Here is a 23,056-nt window from a genome sequence, read left to right as displayed (position 1 = left end):
CATCGGGTTCATCGAAACAGAGAGAGCTACGCACGGGACTCAGCTCCTATGGCATCTACGCGACGGCCTGAAGCTGCTGGTGGCCTTAGAAGGACGAGCTGGTCACCGGAGGGCTACCGGCGACGAGCTCCCGCGGCGGATCTCGTCGGGCTCCGGTGAAACCATGGCTAGAGGAAGGAATCGAAGGGGGAAACTTGGGGGAAAGCTGCGCGTGCTCACGAGGAGTGCAGTGGTGGCGCTAGCTTGCTCGGGGACGGCCTGGAGAGGAAGAACGCCGGCGATGAACTTCGGTGACCCAAGGAAGAAGATGAATGTGTCTCGTCATTTCACTGCGTCTCGGCGTCAGGCTCGTGGCTAGAAAGCTTCAGGAAGTTGCAGCGGACCTATTGCGCGGCTCAGGAGGGAGAAGGGTAGGCTAGAATGACGGCGAGCTCGAGCTCTGCTCGGGCTCCAATGGCGGCAGAAGGAAACGAGGCACAGGGGGAGAATGAGGAGAGGATGAGCTCGGCACGCCTCGGGAGGGTTATCCCCTCGCGTGCCAGCGCAGAGCGGCGGCCAGGCAGGCGCACAGGTTCGTGGCCGCGCCGGAGTACGCGGCGGCCACCTCCTGCTGCGCACTGGCGGGGGAGGAAGACGACAGGAAGAAGCTGGGCCGGGCCAGGTGAGAAACAGGTAAGACTTTTCTCATTTTGTTTCTGTTTTAATAACTGACATTGATTTCTATTTATTTTGGCTTCAAAAGCAAACTAAAAATAGTTTGAAAAATGTTGGGGTGTTAGTTGGAATATTTCCAATCACCCATAAGGTTTTCAGCATTTTTGAAAACTATATATTTTTAATTGAAATTTTAAACTTGAAACCAGTATCCTTTTGCATTTATTTAAAATGCCAAATGTGTTAAGAAAATGGTTTTCTTCATTGCTTCTTTGCTTTCAATAATTGTCAGAAAAGTTGAACTTTTCTTGAGGCCATTTTGGGTTCATTGATTTGAACAAGTTTATAATTCCTTTGAATTTGAGAAGTGGCTAGGTTTTTTGAGTTTTCCTTCACCACTTGCTTTGTTCTTGTTGAAGTTTTCTTGGATGCAATGCAAAGAAGATATGAGCACAATGCTAACTTGATTTGGGTTTCAGGGATGTGACAACTCACCCCCACTCAAAAGAATCTCGTCCCGAGATTGAGAAGTCGTCGGGAATAATGCAGGATACTCAAGTCGGAGACGATCCTCTCTTTCCCATGTTGCCTCCTTTTCAGAATGATTTAACCATTGAACTTTAAGAAACTTGAGGTTTCAACGTCGAGTGGTACGCTCAGCTTGATCAAGAATACACACAGGGTATTCTCGGTATGAAAGGTTATCTTGGAGATCAAGCGTTTCGTGGTCCACTTCACGGATAGGATCCAAAAAGCAACGCCTGAGTTGCAAGACGTGGAAGACATCATGAACCTTGGAAAGATGCGGAGGAAGTTCCAACTCGTAGGCAACTTCTCCTCGTTTGGCAAGAATGTGAAAAGGACCAATGTAACGAGGAGACAACTTGCCCTTGATACCGAATCGATGGGTACCCTTCAAAGGTGTAACCCGAAGATAAGCCTTCTCGTCAACTTCAAAGGTCACAGCCTTATGATGACGATCATATTGGCTCTTTTGACGAGACTGGGCTGTTTTCAACTTTTCACGAATAATGCGAACCTGCTCTTCTGCATCCTGGATCATATCCGGGCCAAAGAGTTACCTCTCTCCGGTTTCTGACCAATTAAGAGGTGTTCGACATCTTCGTCCATAGAGAACTTCAAAAGGAGCTTTGTCCAAGCTTGATTGATAACTATTGTTATAAGCAAATTGGACGAATGGAAGGCACTTCTCCCAATTCATACCGAACGATATAACACAAGCTCGGAGCATATCTTCTAGAATTTTATTCACTCTTTCTACTTGACCACTTGATTGAGGATGGAAAGCAGTGCTAAAAGATAAGTGAGTCCCCATAGCATTCTGAAAACTTTCCCAGAAGCGAGAAGTAAAGATACTCCCACGGTCCGAGTTAATCTCCAGGGGAACACCATGAAGAGACACTATTCGAGAGATATATAACTCCGCTAGCTCGCTAGCTGTTATACTCTCACGAACTGGAAGAAAATGAGCTACTTTGGAAAGACGGTCAATGACCACAAATATAGCATTATTTCCTTTCTTGGTCTTGGGAAATCCGGTAATGAAATGCATACTAACTTTATCCCATTTCCATTCAGGAATAGCTAAAGGTTGAAGGGTGCCAGCAGGCCTTTGATGTTCTGCCTTAACTCGACGAAAAACATCGCAGTTAGCAATAAACTCAGCAATTTCTCTCTTCATCCTAGTCCACCAGAACCTCTGGCGTAGGTCCTGATACATCTTAGTACTACCGGGATGAATGGTGAGAGGAGAATCATGGGCCTCCTTAAGAATTAACTGCCTTAGATGTAGGTTCTTAGGAACCACTAGACGATTCTGGAAGAACACAACACCTTGATCACTCATGGAAAATTCTTTAGCGTTTCCGCTAATAATATTCTCCTTGATCCGTGATATACCCTTGCCACGCTTCTGGCCAGCTATAATTTTATCCTTAAGGGTAGGCTTCACCACCAGGGTAGAAAGCAATCCTTGGGGAACAATATGAAGATTCAACTTCCGAAATTCCTCATAGAGATGTGGTTGACCTTGTTGTAGCATCAAATTGTTACATTAAGATTTACGACTTAGTGCCTCAGCCATAACATTGGCCTTCCCCGGGGGTGTAAGTTATCCCTAAGTCGTAATCCGTGATCAACTCAACCCACCGTCTTTCCCTGAGATTCAAATCCGGTTGGGTGAAGATATATTTCAGACTTTGGTGATCAGTGAATATTTCGCAACGATTACCCAGAAGGTAATGTCGCCAGGTTTTTAGTGCATGGACCACAACTGCAAGCTTAAGGTCATGTGTGGGATAATTATCCTCATGTGGACGCAACTATCGAGATGCGTATGCGACCACATGACGATCTTGCATGAGAATGCAACCTAATCCTTGTCGCGAGGCGTCGCAATAGATAACCAAGTCCTTAGAAAAATCTGGTGGCAGCAACACAGGTGCAGAAGTCAGGCGTCTTTTCAGTTCCTGAAAACTATGCTCACAGTGTGGTGTCCACTCGAACTTTTTATCCTTCTTGAGGAGTTCAGTTAGAGGCTTTGCAACCTTGGAGAAATTCTCGACAAAGCGGCGACAATAGCTTGCTAGACCAAGAAAACTCCTAACTTGCTTAACCGATTCAGGTTGAGTCCAATCAAGGACGGCTTGAACTCGCTCGCGATAGACAGCAATACCCTTACCAGAGATTATGTGACCTAGATAGGTCACTTCTGGTAACCAAAATTCACACTTTGAAAACTTGGCATAAAGGCGATGCTCTCGAAGTTTCATCAATACCAGCCTTAGATGCTCGGCATGTTCTTGTTCGTTCTTCGAGTAGATGAGAATATCATCGAGGTACACCACGACGAATTTATCCAAATACTCCATGAAGATTGAATTCATCAGACGAGAGAAAGTGGCTGGGGCATTGGTTAACCCGAAGGACATAACGGTGTACTCGTATTGGCCATAACGAGTAACAAAAGCTGTTTTTGGAATGTCCCCGTTCTTGATCTTGATTTGATGGTATCCCAACCTCAAATCCATTTTGGAGAAGACTGAGGATCGAGCGAGCTGATCGTACGGGTCGTTGATCCTGGGAAGCGGATACTTGTTCTTTATGGTGACCAGATTAACTGGTCGGTAATCTACAACCATCCGATCCGTTCCGTCTTTCTTCTTGACGAAGAGAATGGGGCAAGCCCAATGAGAAGAGCTAGGACGAATGAAACCTTTATTCAAGGCCTCATCTAGTTGCTTCTTAAGTTCGGCTAGCTCCAGGGGTGCCATCTTATATGGTCTTCTCGCTATTGGGACAGTTCCCGGAACAAGATCTATCACAAATTCTACATCTCTGTCAGGTGGAATTCCTGGCAGTTCCTCTGGAAAAACATCCGGGAAGTCACGGATAATCGGGATGTCTTCAAGTTTCGGAAGAGGGTTAGCACTTAGGGAATAGAGTTGGCATTTGGCAACTCGAGTAGAGACATTGACCATCTCACCCGAGGGATGGGTAAGCTGAACATTTCTAGAATGAGTATCAATCTTGGCATAGTGAGCTGACATCCAGTCCATACCCAAGATGATATTAATATCCGAAGATTTCAGGGCTATCAATGAGGCTAGAAAAACTAGCCTGTCTACTAGAATTTCATTGTCATAGGTTATCCTAGAGGTTTTCCATTGTCTACCAGGAGTTTGGACAACCAATGGAATTGGCATATCACAAAAAGACATGTTATGCAACTGTGCATAACTTTCTGAAATGAAGGAATGAGAAGACCTAGTGTCAAAGAGAACAGACGTTGGCTGATGATTAACAAGAAGCATACCCAGTATGACGTCGGGATCCTCTGCAGCTTCTTCTGCTGAGACATAGATCACACGGCCACGTGCAGGAGTTGGCTTCACATAGTAAGCTTTTCCCGACCTGCCTTGCCCGACGGACTCTCCGGGTTGCTTAGCACCCACATTTTGAGGACACTCACGGGAATAGTAACCTGGTTCTCCACACTTGTAGCATATCACTTGGTTGGCACGTGGTGCAGCATTGCTAGCTGGACCACCATAAGTTTTTGCTGGAGGGTTGGTCTGATTCGTCTGAGGCGCCACGTAGGATGGCGTTGGAGTGTATCTTAGCGGCAGAGAACTGTTCGGAACCCACAGCCTGCGTTTTGGAAACGCGGAACCAGATGACGAGCCAAAGTCACGGGAGTGCTTCCGTGTGGCTTCAAAGTCGGTATGGCCGGTCTCGGCACTGATCGCCTTGTTGACCAGGGCTTGGAAAATTGCACACTCGTGGAGGCGCAGATCACGACGAAGCTCAGGGCTCAGACCCTTACGGAATCATGCTTGCTTCTTGGCGTCAGTAGACACCTCCTCTGTTGCATAACGGGCGAGGTTACTGCACTATTCCTAGGCTGACGAGTCGTATTCTGCTCAATACGCTCTAACAGACGGTTGGTCTCTCTTTTGTTCCTCTCTGCCTCAAGCATAACTTCCGCCAGAGAGGGCGGGTGAGGCAGGTCTTCCTGCGACGCTTGACTACCCTCGCCTTGCTCATGAGCAGGGGCACGGTTCAACCTGGTGAACACCATCCTGGTAAACAAACTCACAGCTTAGACCAATATCATATCAATACTAGCTATGGATTAAGAATGTGCTGAACACACGGAATGCGGAAATGAAAATCCGAACAACATGGTAACAAGCATCTGCTATATATACACCATGGTTCATACACACCCTTACATAGTTCAGTACAACCTTAATCGAAGAGCAAACTACTGAAATTATGAAACTACTCATCAGAGGCTTACAAACTTCCTATACATTATTTATCTAGGCCTCCAGAATTCATTTCACATCACAGGCATACTTCACAAGTCAGGCAGGACTGTGAACGTACGGCTACTACCATACTATCCCTCCACACACTGGTCAGGCATCCGCATAGAACATCTCATAGAGATTACCTCCATGGCCTGGAAGCTCAACCTACGGATCAGGAAACACTCTGGCCTGAGATCCCTGGGATCCATAAGGACACGGATGTTGCCTCGGTCCCCTGACTGGTGGTAATAGGGATCCCCGAAGAGGGGTGACTCCTCCTATAGCTGGCCAGTCAACATGGGCCGGAAGATGGGTCCTAACAGGGTTTAGCATCTCCATATCTCCGTACCCTTTCTGGACTACCGGTGCCAGCTGCGTAAAGCCGTCCACAGACGGGCACGGGTAGCATAAAGCTCCATGCAGAGAGCACGAGCATCCCTGTCTCTGTTCTCTAGCATCTCAGCAGTGGACTGCAGTAGTGGATCCTCCATAGAAGAATCGAAATAGACTCCGCTGAGGTATCCCTCTTCACCAGGCTGAGAGTCAGGAACATAGCAGAACTCTGAATTCTGCAGCAGTGCATGTCTCGCTCTCATAATGGTCAGCATTGAATATGCAGCATCTTGTACTGCCATGTCAACAGTGACTCCCAACCCATAGGACCAATGGATTGGCTCCTCAGCTCCATGGTAGTCTGGAAATACCCTAATAGTGCAGATATACTGGCTCTGGTTGAAGTCTTGGTACTGTTCCTCCACTGTGTACTCGGGGTACCAGCGGTAACCGCACACCGACATCACCCTGACCAGCATGGCCGTATGACCCGGCACATCAATGCACCTGGTCAGACGTACCACCTAATGAGAAGAATGGCCAGGCATCTGAAAATAGAGAGTAATGCAAAAGCATTAGAGCTCTGAATGCAAAATTGGGCAGCATAACGGCTGTAAATGCTCAAAACAATTTTGAGACAACCCCAAAAATAGGATGGCGTAACCACTGAACTATCAAGTTCAATTCTCTGATCATCAAACTTACTTCCTTTTTCCTAGGAATAAAAGGAACCCAAAATAACTCTCGACCCGTAGTCTTATAATCTATCGATCGGAAACACGAGCCTAGAAGAAGATGAGTAACCTACTCCTTAATTCCCGCAGAAAAACGAGGATGACCATAATAGAATAACTTGAGAAGAGAACAAGAGTCTTACGTTCCCTTCCACAAACAATTCCCTTATATATAACTAAAGAAATTCTAGACTCAACTTCGACCAGTTTGGCTTAGTAGTCCTACAGTCAGTCAGGCTCTGATACCAACGTTGTCGGGACCCCGATCCTAAACCATAGGAATCCAGCCTGTAACACATCGCATCCCTTTGCGGTCTCACGCACGGTTAACCCCATGGCTACAGCCTTACCTTAGCCGGGATCGTTTGCGCCTTTTGACTCACGTATGCAATTGTGTCGCTAGCATTCCAATGACAAAGAACCCGGATCGACATGTCTAGTCATAAACCGAAGTGGCAATTCCGCACAGGGACAGCCATACATGACCCAGCAAAGCAGGTGTCGGTCATCAGCGAATGTATACGAGTCGTAGCAAGCTACAAGGACTCCGTTACATCGCGTGACATTTCCCCAAAGGGGACAGACACAGCAGCTAAGAAGGACACACGCCGGTCAACCAATGTGACCGGAGAAGTAGCGAGCTACCATGGCTCGTTGGATCACAAAGGGGCATTTTCCTGTAAGGAGTGCTACTCAAGTTTACGGCTAGATAATCGAACCCCATACATATCAAGTACGACACACGTACGCATGGCATACCGATATGTATAGATACATCGATTGTATCACAACATAACCATAAACATACAAGCTTTATTTAAGAGGCTCGGAAGAGCCACACACATAATATTACACAGTAAGGGTCTCACGACCCATCATAGCAGTCATTCAGTTACAAGCGAGCGGAAGTGTTTAAAACTGTCTGAGTACAGACAGATGAAACTAGAAGGCACATGGCCTGACTATACTACAGACCCAACCTAGGGCCAGATCGTAGCTGCGACACCAGCTACTCGTCGTCGTCGATGTCTAGGAAGAACCCTCCGTTAGGGTCATTAACAACCTTTGCAACAATTATTAAGCAAACATGAGTACGGAGGTACTCAGCAAGAATTTAGGATAACTATCTACTCATGCAATGTATCAAATAAGGAATTGTGGGGTTTCATGCAAAAAGCCAGCATTTGACTCGTGGCTAGACAACTTACATTTTAAAACAATTTTTAACAACTTTATTTCTCGCACACGAGTCCACTAACACCACAACAATACTCCATCGTGGAATCATTCCGTCTCCATACGGAAATGCCGTCCACGACACTCACGCTTATCTTGACAATTTTATGAGTAGCCATTGAAGTTATCTATGAACAACATATGTCTCCAAGTAGTCCATATCCGCGGGCGCGGCTATTCGAATAGATCATAACCCTGCAGGGGTGTACTTCGTCACACACGCTCTCACCACTTATCGCCATGTGCACGTCATGCACCTCGGCAACCTTCAAGCGGAAGCCCAGCGAGGGAGTCGGCCACGACCGTTAACCACACTAGTACCTAGTCCAGGTCTATCGCCTATCTAAGGGTAACCCGCACGGAAGTCCAGCCGAGGTTTCCGCCACGGCCCCAAACGATGTGTGCAGGGTTCCCAAGCCCACCATCCGGGTGCCACTTGGTACACCGTGCCACTGCCTACCGCATCACAGCCCACCTCTCAGGTCAGCACTATGCACGGCCTCCAGCATGACTATAAACACCAGAAACTACTTGCAACTCCTGGACCGAGTACTAAGCGATTAATAAGTCGAGCAGGGCCATATTTCAGGGCCCAGCATGTGGTAGTATCTAGTCTTGGATTACATACACGGAACTCGGGTCCTAAGGACGGTTCCAATGAAACAACCCGCCATGTACTCCTACATAGCCTTTCACCGGTACCTTTACCAAATCAGGTTCAACACACAACCTTTACTTACTGAACACATTCTCACAATTCTGTTCATCTCCCAGATGACAGACCATACACAACTCTAAGCATAGCATGCATAGCAGGATAAGGCACATCATGGCTCAAGCATCTACCAGGTATGCTAGGTTGCAAGGTTCAGCTATTTACTGTGACAAGGACAGGTCATGCAAAGGAAGTGGGTTCAACTAACGTGGCAAAAGCATTTGAGCATTTGATCCTAATGCAATAAGTAAGTGCAGGAGCGAGAACATGGGATTTATCGGGATGATCAAAATGGTTGCTTGCCTTGTTGCTCAGAGGAGGGATAATATCCGTCAGTCGGATATTCGGTGGAATCCGGAGGAGCGGAGCCTACCGAAAAAAATGACAACAACCAATAACAAACATATGCAACAAGATGATGCATGAGCATGGCATGAGGATGCAAGGTGGTATATTATTATAGTTAACATTTAGTAGGTTTGAAGTTGATTTGAATCAAACTCAAATATCACTTCAAATGAGGTATTCTCGAATACCATTTTAGTTGATTCGACCTGATGCTCAGATCAACTTATAATTAACATGCATGGAGTGACATATTAGGTTGCTGGTTTGTGATTTGGACAGTGCTTGATCATAACATTTGAAGTGGAATTCAAATGATTTTCAAATTCCATCTTCAAAGCATTTATAAAATTTAGCTTATTTATTATTCTATATGATTGGTCCAGTAACATTTTCAAACATGTTTAAAAATGACATATTCAGATTCGTTGGATTTTTCTGATAATTTTTCATATATAAATTATTTTCATTGGAGTTACAAATTAATTTCTATGATTTTTAGAAGTTTTGGCATTTTTCTGGAATTCTTTTAAATCAGAAAACTCTTTACTGCATCAGCATGACATCAGCAGGTCCAACTGGCCGTTGAAAGTCAAACCTGACCAGTGGGACCCACTGGTCAGTGACTCTGGTCATTTTTAGATTGGTTTTAATCTTAATTAGCTAATTAACCACACTGGACCCACATCTCAGTGACTTATCAAATGAATTAAATTTATTTTTGTTAATCCTAAACTCCGAGAGGCTCGCCCCACGCGTCAGTGGCTCAGGCCAGCTAAGATCCATCGGCGGCGAGGTCGTCCTCGCTGACGGGGAGCCTCCGGCGACCACCAGTACGGCGGAGGGGCTCGGAAATGGCGCACAGGGGGCCAAACTCTGCGCGGAGAGCACTAGAGGAACGACACGTCTCCCGCGGGTTCATTTTTGCACTTAGCCGGGGCTGATCTGGCCGGAGATGACGTCGGCGACGAGCTTGGCGGCGGCCAAAGTTCGGGCGTCATCGGGGTCATCGAAACAAAGGGAGCTACGCACGGGACTCAGCTCCTACGACATCTACGCGACGGCCTGAAGCTGCTGGTGGCCTCAGAAGGACGAGCTGATCACTGGAGGGCTACCGGCGACGAGCTCCCGCGGCGGATCTCCTCGGGCTCCGGTGAAATCATCGCTAGAGGAAGGAATCTAAGGGGGAAACTTGGGGGAAAGCTGCGCAAGCTCACGGGGAGTGTAGTGGTGGCGCTAGCTTGCTCGGGGATGGCCTAGGAGGGTGAAGGGTACGCTCGAATGACGGCGAGCTTGAGCTCTGCACGGGCTCCAATGACGGCAGAAGGAAACGAGGCAGAGGGGGAGAATGAGGATAGGATGAGCTCGGCACGCCTCGGGAGGGTTATCCCCTCGCGTGCCAGCGCAGAGCGGCGGCCAGGCAGGCGCACAAGTGCGTGGCCACGCCGGAGTACGCGGCAGCCACCACCTGCTGCCCACTGGCGGGGGAGTAAGACGACAGGAAGAAGCTGGGCCGGGCCAGGTGAGCGACAGGTAAGACTTTTCTCATTTTGTTTCTGTTTTAATTACTGACATTGATTTCTATTTATTTTGGCTTCAAAAGCAAACTAAAAATAGTTTGAAAAATGTTGCGGTGTTAGTTGGAATATTTCAAATCACCCATAAGGTTTTCAGCATTTTTGAAAACTATATATTTTTAAATTCAAATTTTAAACTTGAAACCAGTAGCCTTTTGCATTTATTTAAAATGCCAAATGTGATAAGAAAATGGTTTTCTTCATTGCTTATTTGCTTTCAAGAATTATCAGAAAAGTTGAACTTTTCTTGAGGCCATTTTGGGTTCATTGATTTGAACAAGTTTATAATTCCTTTGAATTTGAGAAGTGGCTAGGTTTTTTGAGTTTTCCTTCACCACTTGCTTTGTTCTTGTTGAAATTTTCTTGGATGCAATGCAAAGAAGATATGAGCACAATGCTAACTTGATTTGGGTTTCAGGGATGTGACACCTTCCCCGTCATGCAAGTCATGATTCTTTCTATCTCTAAGTCGCCGTGCTTTCCAAGACTTGGAGGTCTTCCCAATGATTGATTCTCCACGAGGATCTTGAACCGCCCGTCTAACTCCTGGGCTCACAGGCCAAAGCTTGAATCGCCAAAGGATGAGTCGCCCACTGTATGGCCCAGCCCAACTAGAGCGGGTCACATAACAAATAATATCCCCAACATTAGGCCCCAGATTGACCTGAACCTCTTCATGCCAACTCTCACCTAGCCAGGGGCGACTCACTCTGCTCTTTTATGCATCATACGCTTTATCCGCCACCCTATCATGGAGATACCCAAGTCGTCGAACCGCTTCTTGTTGACATCATCTTATCCCTTTAATCTTGGAAGAAATGATGACGCAATCCCCAACGGCTCCTTCATCACAGATATCCCGAAAATTTTGGGCGCCATTATAGAGAATCTTTATCCCGTCGTCAGTTCCCGTGCGAGGCGCCTCGATTCCAGCACCCGACCCAATAAATAGGCTGGGGGAAGGGGGAAGGGAACGTTCCCACCTACCCATTTCATCGACCCCTTCTTCCTCGCGACTACACCGAGAGCTCCGTCACCGCCCGAGGACCTCCGTCTCCGGCCGCCGCGTCCGGCGCATTCGCACGCCAACCAAGCGCGCAACACTCGCCGCGGATCTTCCTCGGTCGACTCCGGTCACCATCACCAGGTCAGTCCTCCGCCATTAGAGGTAGATCTTAGCCCCTCAAGGTTCATCGCTTGCCGGTTTCTTAGAACACCTCGAATGCCCCCATAGACGTTGATTAGATCACAACGATGATAATAGGTACGGTAGCATCGACCATATCCTCAGTTGATAGGCTCCTGTTTGAAGATCCAAAAAAGGCTCTTGTCAAATCAGCTTTACTATTCTTACCCTAGCCATAGGCTTTTCTTCTTTGTCCAGGCTTTTTTCATTCATTTTTGCCTGCTCTGTAGATCTATGTGTTACTGCCTGTTATATAAAATCTGTTTGTAAATCCGTTCTTCGCCATTTTAGAAAACATCTCTGAAGCTCCAAGTTGTCTCCTATTGAGCAATAGGAAATTCCTGAATCGCCCTTGTAGTCTGACCCAGCTCCTTGTTGGCGAGTCAACAGACCCCCATAGTCACCTGACAAATGTTCGGTGAGTGAATTGACCTTTTTAACCACTCAATAAGCACTCGGCGAGTTAACTTATCCGTAATCTTTTACTTTGTAGCCATGGGTACCGTTTTCAAAGCCGATTGGCTCCCAACCAAAGTTACTGAAGCTTTTCTCAATGACTGTGTGAAGACGGGAAATCTTGACCCGAAAGAGGTTATCGGATGGCGATCCGGGTTTGGAGAAGAAATTCCCAACCCGAAGGAAGGGGAAATAGTTGTCTTCGCTGAGCACCTCGAACGGGGTTTTAAGCCGCTTGGGTCAAAATTTCTCAAAGATGCCATGACTTTCATGAACGCCTTCAAGACTTAGGACCTAACTCGATTACTAACTTATGTCAGTTCCAAGTGTTCTGCCAAGCTTACTTGCGGATGGAACCTTCAGTGCCTTTGTTCTGGTATTTTTTCCATTTAAATCGCCAGACCGAATTTTCCAATAGCCCTAGCTTGGAACTTGGAGGTGTCAACGTTCAACGCCGTAGGACAGCTCATTCCCACCACTCGCCATGCCAAGCCATCCCAAAGGCTGGGGCGAATCTTGGTTTTATTGCCAAGAAACTTCTCCTGAGGGTGAAAACAAGCTCCTTGGCTATAGGGAGGAACGCCTTCGTACAAACTTTAAACTTCCAGACAAGCTTATGGGATTGATTTGATCCGCTGCTTGGTTGAATGCCGCAACCTCCCCTTAAGTCGCCGAGACGGCTTAATGTTTGAGTTTGATGGCACCTTGGACCATCCCCAATGCTACTTCCGTACAGCATTGGCAGAAAATGACATTGTGTCCATCATCAAGAAGCTGACCGGCGAGCCCTTGGCCAAGTGTGGCCAAATAGGTCTTAAGCCATTCGGCAAGATCAACCCGGCACCTAAGGTAAATAACTTAACCCGCCTTTACTTTATTCTTTCCGACTTACTTGAATTATGATTCTCAAAATAAAAATGCCACTTCAGAAAGGTGACAAATTCAGGTCCAAGAGGCCGAAAAAGATGGCCCTGAAGCAAGCCAGCCCCCCCCCAAAGAAGAAATCCAAGAGCAAAGGCAAAGCTGTCGTTACTGAACCGTCTGATACGGACGAATCCCAAGTCAGCGACATACTTTCAGAGGCAAAATTCTATCTTCTTTGTCTTGCCATTCATTGCTATAGTTTTGTGTTTCCACCTGTGTATCTCTTGTGTAGAATGAGGGCAACGAAAGCCAAGAAGACTCCATAGAGGTAATTTTTGTTTCCTCCGACTCATCTTCTCCTCCGCCTAAGCCGACCAGGCGGATTTGTGGGAAGGTTCCCATGTCTCACCCAAATGCTTGTTTGGATCCTAATTTCCTTTTTAAGAAAACGCAATATGCTTCCAATCGGAAAACTCGGAGTCATTCTGGAGACTTGGTGTCTGGGTTACCTACGAAAACTCCTACCAAGAAGAGGCAAAATGAGGTATCCTTTTAACAGCGTCCCCTTTCGTTTCCTTTTGGATCATACTTATAACTTGCTCATATCTTGAGGTATTACTTTTGCAGAATTATCCCCCTTCGTCAGGCGACTCAGTGATGTCATCCCTTCCGTCGTTGATCCGCGTTCCAGGGTAAATTCTTATAATACTTACATTGTCCTGATGATGATGATGTCTGTTTTTAAGCGCACCCCCTTCTCTTTTTAGGGCACAAGCAAAGAAAAGGAAAACTGGCGGGTCAACTTCCATTACAGCTCTAGAGCCTATTGAAAAACCGGCGCCGACTCAGGATAACCCGGCAAAGGATAAATATGATGACCAAGCGGATCTCCCGAATTCTCCCAAGGAAGGTACGGAAATGCCCAATCCGCCGAGTCCGTTGAAAACGGCAGAGGATTCAGATGTTGTAATCATCACTGGTACTAGCTTCTCTAAGCCGGCTCTGGCACTCTTGTCAAAGCACGTATCAACATCAACGCAGCCTTCTATTGAACATGAGATTTCCACGGCCAAGCTATCTCAATACAAAAATCTTGAATTTAAATAACTCTGCTCCTGCTTTGCAAGTCGCCTGGAGGTGAGTTATGAAATGGAGAAGAGTCTACTCCTTATGATGAAGAATAGACATGGGGTACGCCTTAATGCATACCATCCTCATTAACCCCCAAGGGCCGGGTCATCTGTTAAAAGATGAGTCGGGTCATGATATTAGAAAAAATCTTTCAACCTGTAACCCCCAAGGGTCGGCTCATCTGTTGAAAGATGAGTCGGGTCTTGATAGTAGAAAAAATCTTTCAACCTGTAACCCCCAAGGGCCGGGTCATCTGGTGAAAGATGAGCCGGGTCTTGATATTAGAAAAACTCTTTCGACCTATAACCCCAAAGGGCCGGGTCATCTGTTGAAAGATGAGCCGGGTCTTGATTTTGCATAATTTTGTCTAAAAAAATTATACATTAGCCCCCAAGTGTCAGAGATGTTGCTTGCAATAATTCTAAGACTTGCCCCTTGATAATATATTTTGACAGGAATCTCTTGCCCAAGCTGAGTCAGCATTTGGCGATTTAAAGAAAAGTTTAGCCGACCAGCAAGATGCGCGGGCAAAATCAGAAGAAAAATATCAAGTAATCTTATCTGAGATGGAGAAGCTGAAGGCCGCCCACAATAAGGCTCAAGCTGATCAAGACGCCGCGGTAAAGCGAGCGGAAAAAGCTGAAGCAAAATTGGAAGCCGTGCAACAAGAGGTGGACGGTTTAAAGCAACATATCTCCAACATGGCACAGGCTATCTTTGGTAAGAAGCAAAAAACCTGATCCTGCACTTTGTAAAAAATAACTTAGTATGAAGAAGTTACTGACCATCATTATCCCTTATATAGGTCCGAGAGCCGCCAACCTTCAGAATGATTGTGTCCTGATGCTGAAGGCGATTTACACATTAAGAAAGCAACTGTATACCGGAAGCATGCTTACCGTGAAGGCAGTGATGGGTGGCAAGGAACCCATAACATCAACCAAAAAGATGCTTGGCTGCTTATCTACCCTTCCGCCTCAGATAGGTGAGCTACCCGGTCAGCTGCCCGAAAAGGGGTACTGACTACGTTGAGTCGGTGCTTAGCATATGCTCCAGAGTTAAAACCCGAAGAAGTAGCAGCAGGCTTTCCCCAGCTCAAGGACGATGGGTCAGAATTTTCTCATGAGGATTATCAGCACGTTGTCAAAGAATCCCGCTTGGCGGCGACTCAGCTTGCAGCAAGCTTGGATTTATCAAAGTATCAAGCTGCTTATGATGACAAGAATAAGAAAATAAATCCGTCAACCTTTGTGACAACCAGCTTGACTCCGTGTCGACCCAAGAACCCTTTTGATTTGGAGGCGGATCTCTCATCATTTTTGAACGATGAAGATGAATTCGCCGCCTTATCCAAGTGTAATTGGGTATTGGGCGACTTGCAAATTGAAGTCGGTCAGAGCCCAAAGCAAGCTCACCCGGGGACATCAGTGGAGTAGTTCTTCATGGATTTGGCCATCAGAGCCATGTACTAAGTCATTCGTAGGAAACAACCTTGTTTCGTGATTTCTTTAAAACCCTTGTGTCGCCCTCAAAGCGTCTTATGATGCTTGACCCGCCATGGCAATAGTGATTTTGATCATCAACCTGTTAGGCTTAAAAACATACATCAAACCACCTCAGTGAGTAATGGATGATGATAAATAATAACCGACTCAGGATGTTAGGGTGAGTCAGAAAAATTTGAAAAACCTTGTGGTAGTGCCAGGAAGGTGAAAGTAGGAATTTCGTCGGCTCGTTCAAGTTGGGATAGGATAGGACGAGTTATATAAACTCAAGTGCTACCCGAGGGCGACTTTTTGTATAAAAAGCTCAAGTATTTAGAACAGCTGATCAGGCACGAGTCAAGCTTCAATGAAGCAGGTTCAGTGAACCAATGGTTTCTCTATTTTCCATGTGGGGCGCTAGCCGGTACCAGACATGTTTTAACCAAGGCGAGTTGAGGGTCCATAAAGTGGAGTAACTCGCCAAGAGTTCATGGGTCCATATGGCGATTCGGCCAACACACAGTCCAGTATAACCATTTGTAATGTGGTATTTTTTCACATGCCAAATGGGTAGTAAGGTTGATCTCAGTGAGAGGAAGCCCCCAAGTGACCTACGATTAGGGGAAAGAATGGTCATAGGATTGTAGAAGCGTATATACGCTCTTACAACAAAACCACTTGGGAACAAATAGCCCCCAAGTAAGCCGGCCTAATGGACAGAATCATATAAGGCGCCTATGTTTGAATCACGCGCTTGTAGCGACTTGATCCTCTTTGGCTTATCGATACCTAGTGTTGTAATAAGTGCATCATGGCGACTTATGCTCTCTGGTATGGATAACGTCCATGCTTGGGCGGCTTGTTCAGGAGCAAAATAAAAGATCCATACTTTCAATAAGATGAAATAGCAGGAAAGCCCCCGAGTTCGTGGGCATCAATTTTATTGCTTCATATAAATGAAAAACTTACAATTTTTCAAGAGAAGAAAAAATAGAGCCAATAGCTCAAGTGTAATAAGGCCGCAAGTGGGCTATGTTACAGGGGCGAGTTGACTTAGCCTCCGTGGTTGGCCGATTAGGCCGAAGATCCACCAGATAGTATGACCCGTTGCGAAGGCTTTTGCTGACGACGAACAGTCCTTCACATGGTGGTGATAACTTATGCATGCCAGTGCGATCTTGGCTCAATCGAAGCACTAAGTCGCCCTCCTGAAAGGTTCGGCTCTTGACCCGGCGACTGTGGTAACGCCGCAAGTCCTGCTGATAAATAGCCGATCGGGCGGCAGCCAAGTCGCGTGCTTCCTCCAAAGCGTCCAAAGAATCTTGACGCGCCAACTTGTCGTCCTGTTCCACATAAGCAGCAACTCTGGGCGAGTCATGCCGAATGTCAGTGGGAAGAACAGCTTCTGCTCCGTATACCAGGAAAAAGGGAGTAAAAACCATAGAACGGTTTGGGGTGGTCCGGATGCTCCACAGTACTGAAGGCAACTCCTCAACCCAACACCCTTGCGTGCGTTCCAGGGGAACCATGAGCGGGGTTTGATTCCTCGCAATACTTCCTGATTCGCCCATTCCGCCTGCCCATTAGATTGTGGATGAGCCACTGCAGAGACATCAAGCCGAATGTGCTCACGGTGGCAAAACTCCTGCATCGCTCCTTGTGATAGATTATTACCATTATCAGTAATAATGTTGTGTGGATATCCGAACTGGAAGATCAGTTTTTTCAAAAAGTTGACCGCTGTCTCCGCATGGCAAGCACCAACAGGTTCTGCTTCGACCCACTTGGTAAATTTATCAACCGCCACCAGCAGATGAGTTTTTTTGTTGGACGATATCTTAAAGGGGCCAACCATGTCTAGCCCCCAGACCGCGAAAGGCCAAGTAATAGGTATCATCCTTAGTTCTTGAGCCGACACATGAGCCTGTCGTCCGTAACGTTGGCAACCATCACATCGACGAACTATCTCTTTTGCATCTGCAAGAGCCGTCAACCAAAAGAATCCGTGACGGAACGCCTTTGAGACCAGGGAGCGTGACCCGGCATGATGCCCACAATCTCCGGCATGGATGTCGTTCAGAATCACGCATCCTTCTTCGGAAGAAACGCATCGTTGGAATACCCCAGAAGTGCTTCGCTTATACAATTCACCATTGATGATGACCATGGATTTTCTCCGACGGACAATTTGGCGAGCCAACACCTCATCCGAAGGTAACTCGCCTCGTGCAAGATATGCCAAATATGGAAGAACCCAATCCGGCGTAACACGGAGAGCCGCCACAAACTGGGACTCAGGGTCTGGTATTGCCAACTCCTCTTCTGAAGGCAACCTTACGGAAGGATTATGCAAAATATCCAGAAAGACATTGGGAGGAACCGGCTTACGTTGTGAGCCGAGACGTGAAAGGGCGTCAGCTGCTTCGTTAAGGCGCCGGTCGATATGATCAACTTGATAGCCATGGAAATGACCCGCCACATCAGACACAGCCCTTCTGTAAGCTGCCATCAGGGGGTCTCGAGAATCCCAAGTACCTGAAACTTGCTGAGCCACCAGATCAGAATCGCCGAGACATCTGAGCCGCGTGAGGTTCATCTCCTTGGCGAGTCGCAAACCATGAAGCAAGGCTTCATACTTTGCAGCGTTGTTGGTGCATGGAAACATGAGTCGGAGAACATAACAGAATTTGTCTCCCTGGGGCGAAATCAACACCACGCCAGCCCCCGAGCCTTCCAATTGCCTAGACTCCTCAAAGTAAATAGTCCAGTACGTGAGGTCGGGCCTGTCTTCCAGAATCTGTAATTCGGTCCAATCGTTGACGAAGTCAACCAAGGCCTGAGACTTGATAGCCATGCGAGGGGTGTATCACACGTGGTGCGGCCCAAGTTCGATCGCCCATTTGGCGATTCGCCCTGTCGCTTCTCGGTTTTGGATGATGTCCCCGAGAGGAGCGGAGCTAACCACCGTGATGGGATGCTCTTGGAAATAGTGTTTGAGCTTTCAACTCACCATAAAGACCCCATAGACCAGCTTCTGCCAGTGTGGGTATCGTTGCTTGGAGAGAGTGAGCACCTCACTAATGAAATACACCGGGCGTTGTACCGGATACTCCTTCCCTTCTTTCTTCCGTTCGACGGCCACTGCCACGCTCACCGCCTTGGAGTTTGCCGCAATGTAAAGAAGCATAGGCTCTTTTTCAGTCGGGGTGACCAAAATTGGCGGGTTGACCACCTGTTGCTTCAAGGCTTCAAAAGCTTCATTAGCCTCGTCTGTCCAAACAAAACGGTCAGATTTCTTAAGCAACTGATAGAGGGGAATAGCTTTTTCTCCCACGCAGCTTATGAAGCGACTTAAAGCCGCGATACGACCCGCCATCCATTGAACTTGATTGATATTTGCTGGTTTCCCAACCGAAGTAATCGCCTCAATTTTGTCCGGGTTGGCCACAATGTCGCGCTCAGACACCAGGAAACCCAACAACTTTCCTGCGGGAACGCCAAAGGCACACTTGGTGGGATTAAGCTTCATCTGATATACCCGCAGGTTGTCAAAAGTTTCCCTTAAATCTTCCAAGAGCGTCTCCTTCCGATGAGTTTTAACCACAATGTCATCAACGTAAGCGTGGACGTTGCGTCCGATTTGGCCACAGAGACAATTTTGGATGCAACGCTGGTAAGTCGCCCAAGCGCTTTTGAGCCCAAATGGCATGGACACATAACAAAAAGCCCCGAAGGGGGTTATAAAAGTTGTCTTCTCCTGATCTTCCACAGCCATCTTGATTTGGTGATATCCGGAATATGCGTCCAGGAAACACAAACGCTCGCAGTCCGCCACTGAATCAATGATTTGATCGATGCGGGGAAGGGCGAAAGGGTCCTTTGGATGGGCCCTGTTAAGGTCTGTGTAATCAATGCACATGCGGAAGGTGTCATTCTTCTTGAGCAGCAGGACCGGGTTAGCCAACCACTTGGGCTGGAAGACCTCTACGATGAATCCGGCGGCCAAAAGACGGGCGACTTCTTCCCCGATTGCCTTGCGTTGTTCCTCAATGAACCTGCGAAGATATTGCTGAATCAGCTTTGCTTTTGGGTCAACATTAAGATGGTGCTCAGCGAATTCTCTCGGTACACCAGGCATGTCAGAAGGTTTCCACGCGAAGATGTCCCGATTCTCACGGATGAATTCGATGAGCGCGCTGTCCTATTTGGGGTCCAGACCCGCACCGATAGTAAACTGCTTGGTGGAGTTGCCAGGGACGAAATCCACCATCTTAGTGTCATCCGTTGGTTTGAACTTGAGGGGCAGCTCAGCGTCTGTTGTTGGCTTCTTTAGAGGTGACATATCTGCTGGATCAACGTTGGCCTGGTGATATTTGAGCTCTTCTACAGCGCAGGCGACTTCTGCGTGAGCCGCATCCCCTTCCTCACACTCTCTTGCTATCCTCCTGTCACCATCAATCGTGGCCCCTTAGGACCGGGCATCTTGAGTTTAAGGTAGACATAGCAGGGGAGAGCCATGAAACAGGCGTAAGCCGGTCGCCCAAACAACGCGTGATAAGGGCTCTTTAAATTGACCACCTCAAATATAAGTGACTCACTCCTGTAATTGGACGTTGTTCCAAACGCAACTGTGAGTTTAACCCGGCCTATGGGGTATGCCGATTTACCTGGGACAATTCCATGGAATACCATGGTTGACGGCATTAAGTCTTTCTCCAGCAGGTTCATCCTTCGAAAAGTGTCGAAGTATAGTATGTTGATGCTGCTACCACCATCCATCAGAACCTTCGATAAGGTATATCCCCCGACTTGAGGAGCCACGACCAACTCTAAGTCGCCGGGGTTGTCAACTCTGGGCGGGTGATCCTCCCTACTCCACGATATAATCTGCTCGGACCAGTGGAGGTACCTAGGGAGTGCCAGCTTAGATACATTGTACGCTCGGTGATTCACCTTTTTATCACGCTTGCAGGCATTGGTGGTGAAGACGTGGTATTGGCCGTTGCTTAATTGTTTGGGATTGTTGCGAAACCCGCCATGATCGCCTTGCCCCTATAGAGCCCCCTGTGGGGGTGGCTGCTGAAAAACCTCGGGCGGGTTATACCGCTGTTGGTTATGCACTAGGTATTGGCTGCTACTTGGCTGCGAGCCGCCCTGAGCCCCCGGTTCGGGGAAGCCGCCGAACGGGTTCTGGCGTTGATTAGGCGCACCAACTGTTCCTGCCGTTGGTCCGAGTCACCATTTTGGCCCTTTTTATCTCATCCGCCCGAAATTCCCGCATCACGTAACAGTCCTCCCAGGAGTGAGTCGCCGGTCCGTCCACCGTGGCATGGAGCGGGCAGGGGCCCTTGAGTATCTCCTTATAATTGCGTGGCTTCTTGCCACTGTAACCCCTCTTCTTCTGGCGCTGGTTGCCGTTGTTGGCATTGGTGTTGGCGACGAAGTCCGTGGATCCTTCCTGCTGCCTTCTCTTGTCGTTCCCTCCGTGATTATGGTGGGCACGTTCCTGAAGCCGGGTATGATTTTTGGATGACTCGCCTTTCCTCAGCGAGTTGGCCTTGCCGCCATCCTCTCCTGGATCTTTGGTATTGTCTGCCTCGGCGTACCTAGTGAGGGTGTCCATCAGTTCCCCAATATCATGGACCTTTCGCTTGAGTCGCCCCAACTTCTGTAGCAAGGGCTCATAGTGGCAGTTTTTCCTCCAAGATTAGCATAGCCTGAGCCGCCGTGATGCCGTCCGACGAGTGAATGATTTCCGCGACCCGTCGCGTCCAGTGGTGAGCCGACTCATCACGGCGCTGAACGCAGTGCTGTAAATCGACTATTGTCATTGGACGCTTGCAAGTTCCCCGGCAGTTTTTGATGAAATGCTCTTTCAATTCAACCCAAGTTTGGATGGAGTTGGGGGGGCAGGTTTTCAACCAAGTACGCGTCGTTCCCTCGAGCATCATTGTGAAGTACCTGGCGCAGATTGCTTCATTTACATCGAGCATGTCCATGGCGATTTTGTAACTCTCACCCCATGACGCCGACTCAAGGTCCGGGGTGTAGTTAGGCACCTTCCTTGGTCCCTTAAAATCCTTCGGCATTCGCTCATTGCAAAGGGCGGGGGCCAAGCATGGCACCCCTACCTGCCTGCGGCCTCCAACAAGCGGTGCTGGGCCGGTTTGGATGTCCGGGTGATCCCGACCCGGCGGGTCCCGATGGTCAGGCGGGTTAACCTGGGGATGGGGTCGCAGTCCGCTGGTTATGGCGGGCTGGTCCTCTGGCCGGCTCCTGGTGCGTCTTGCTTGGGGGGTGGAGTGCAGCCGATCGAGGCTGTGCGATGAATCGGAAGGGATTCCTTGCTTCTACATCTCAATGGTGTTCCTTGCTTCTATTTCGGTGGGGGTGTTTCCATGAATCGGAAGGGATTCTAAATGCCGAGTTGCAGCGAGCACGTTCTCCACCGGGTTGGAAAAGTGACCCCGAGGTGTCTGGAATCGAGGAATGCGATCAACCGCTGGTTGAAGCGGCGGGTTTGGCGGCTGCCCCGGCTCCTCCCGGAGCGTCTCCTACCCCGGGGGTGCGTGGAGTGTCGAATAGGAGGGTAGGGTTGAGATCGGGGGGTAAACGCCCCTGGTGCCTCCTCTGACGGACAGCGTCGGATGCACGCTGATGCCTCTCAAGCCGCCAGTTTTCGGTGTTCAAGAGGGATGTCTCAGCGGTGATTTGAGCTTGCTGGGTTTCGATCCTAGCAGCTTCTGCGTCAGCATCTCGCTGAGCCTTTGCCACCCCATCTCTTAGCTTTGTCAACTTGGCATTTATCGTGTCCTGGTTTTCTGTTGTTACAGGGGTCGCATGAGCCTTGTTATCTCCGCCGCCAAGTCCACCAAGATCACAGCTGGGCTTCTGGATGTTTCGCCAGTCCCGTCGTTGCCTGCGGGGTTTTGCTGGGGCTGAGTCGCCCCTGCAATGTAAACGGCGATCTGACGGCTGGTCCGGGCGAGAACCTCGGGGTCCATTGCCAATGACAGGCCTCTGAGGCAGCCCCCATGTAGAGACTGAATTGAATCTGAGTCGCCCATAGATGATTCGTCATTAGTGTTGACCGGCGTGGTCTCCTGAGTCGCCGATCGTTCTGTTTCCTCAGATCCCTATGTGAAACCAACAAAGACCGGGCGGGTTAGATTTGACGTCGCGACAGGGCAGACATACCTGGCAGGCTCGACAATGTCGGTGAAGATGTCCGGCTCAGGTATAGGCGATCCAACCATGCCGACAAAGATGTTGATCTTGCCAAAGGGGACTCTGTAGCCGGATTTGATTGAATCGGCCTTGGGCCCCCACAGCAAGTTATTGATGTAGTACTTCTCGCGGCGGCTCCGAGTCATGAGCCCTGCCGCGTAGCTCCCTGACCCTGGTAGAGCTCCCTTTGAGAACTCAACTCCACCGTCCGCAGGCCCCAAGGTGGGCGCCAACTGTCGTGGTTTTGTCACGGCAGATGTCCTCGTGAAAGGACTTAGT

Source organism: Hordeum vulgare, chromosome 4H (genome assembly GCF_904849725.1).
Source record: "Hordeum vulgare subsp. vulgare chromosome 4H, MorexV3_pseudomolecules_assembly, whole genome shotgun sequence".
NCBI lineage: Eukaryota > Viridiplantae > Streptophyta > Magnoliopsida > Poales > Poaceae > Hordeum > Hordeum vulgare.
The sequence above is the reverse complement of the archived record's forward strand: the minus strand, read 5'-3'. Positions refer to the sequence as shown.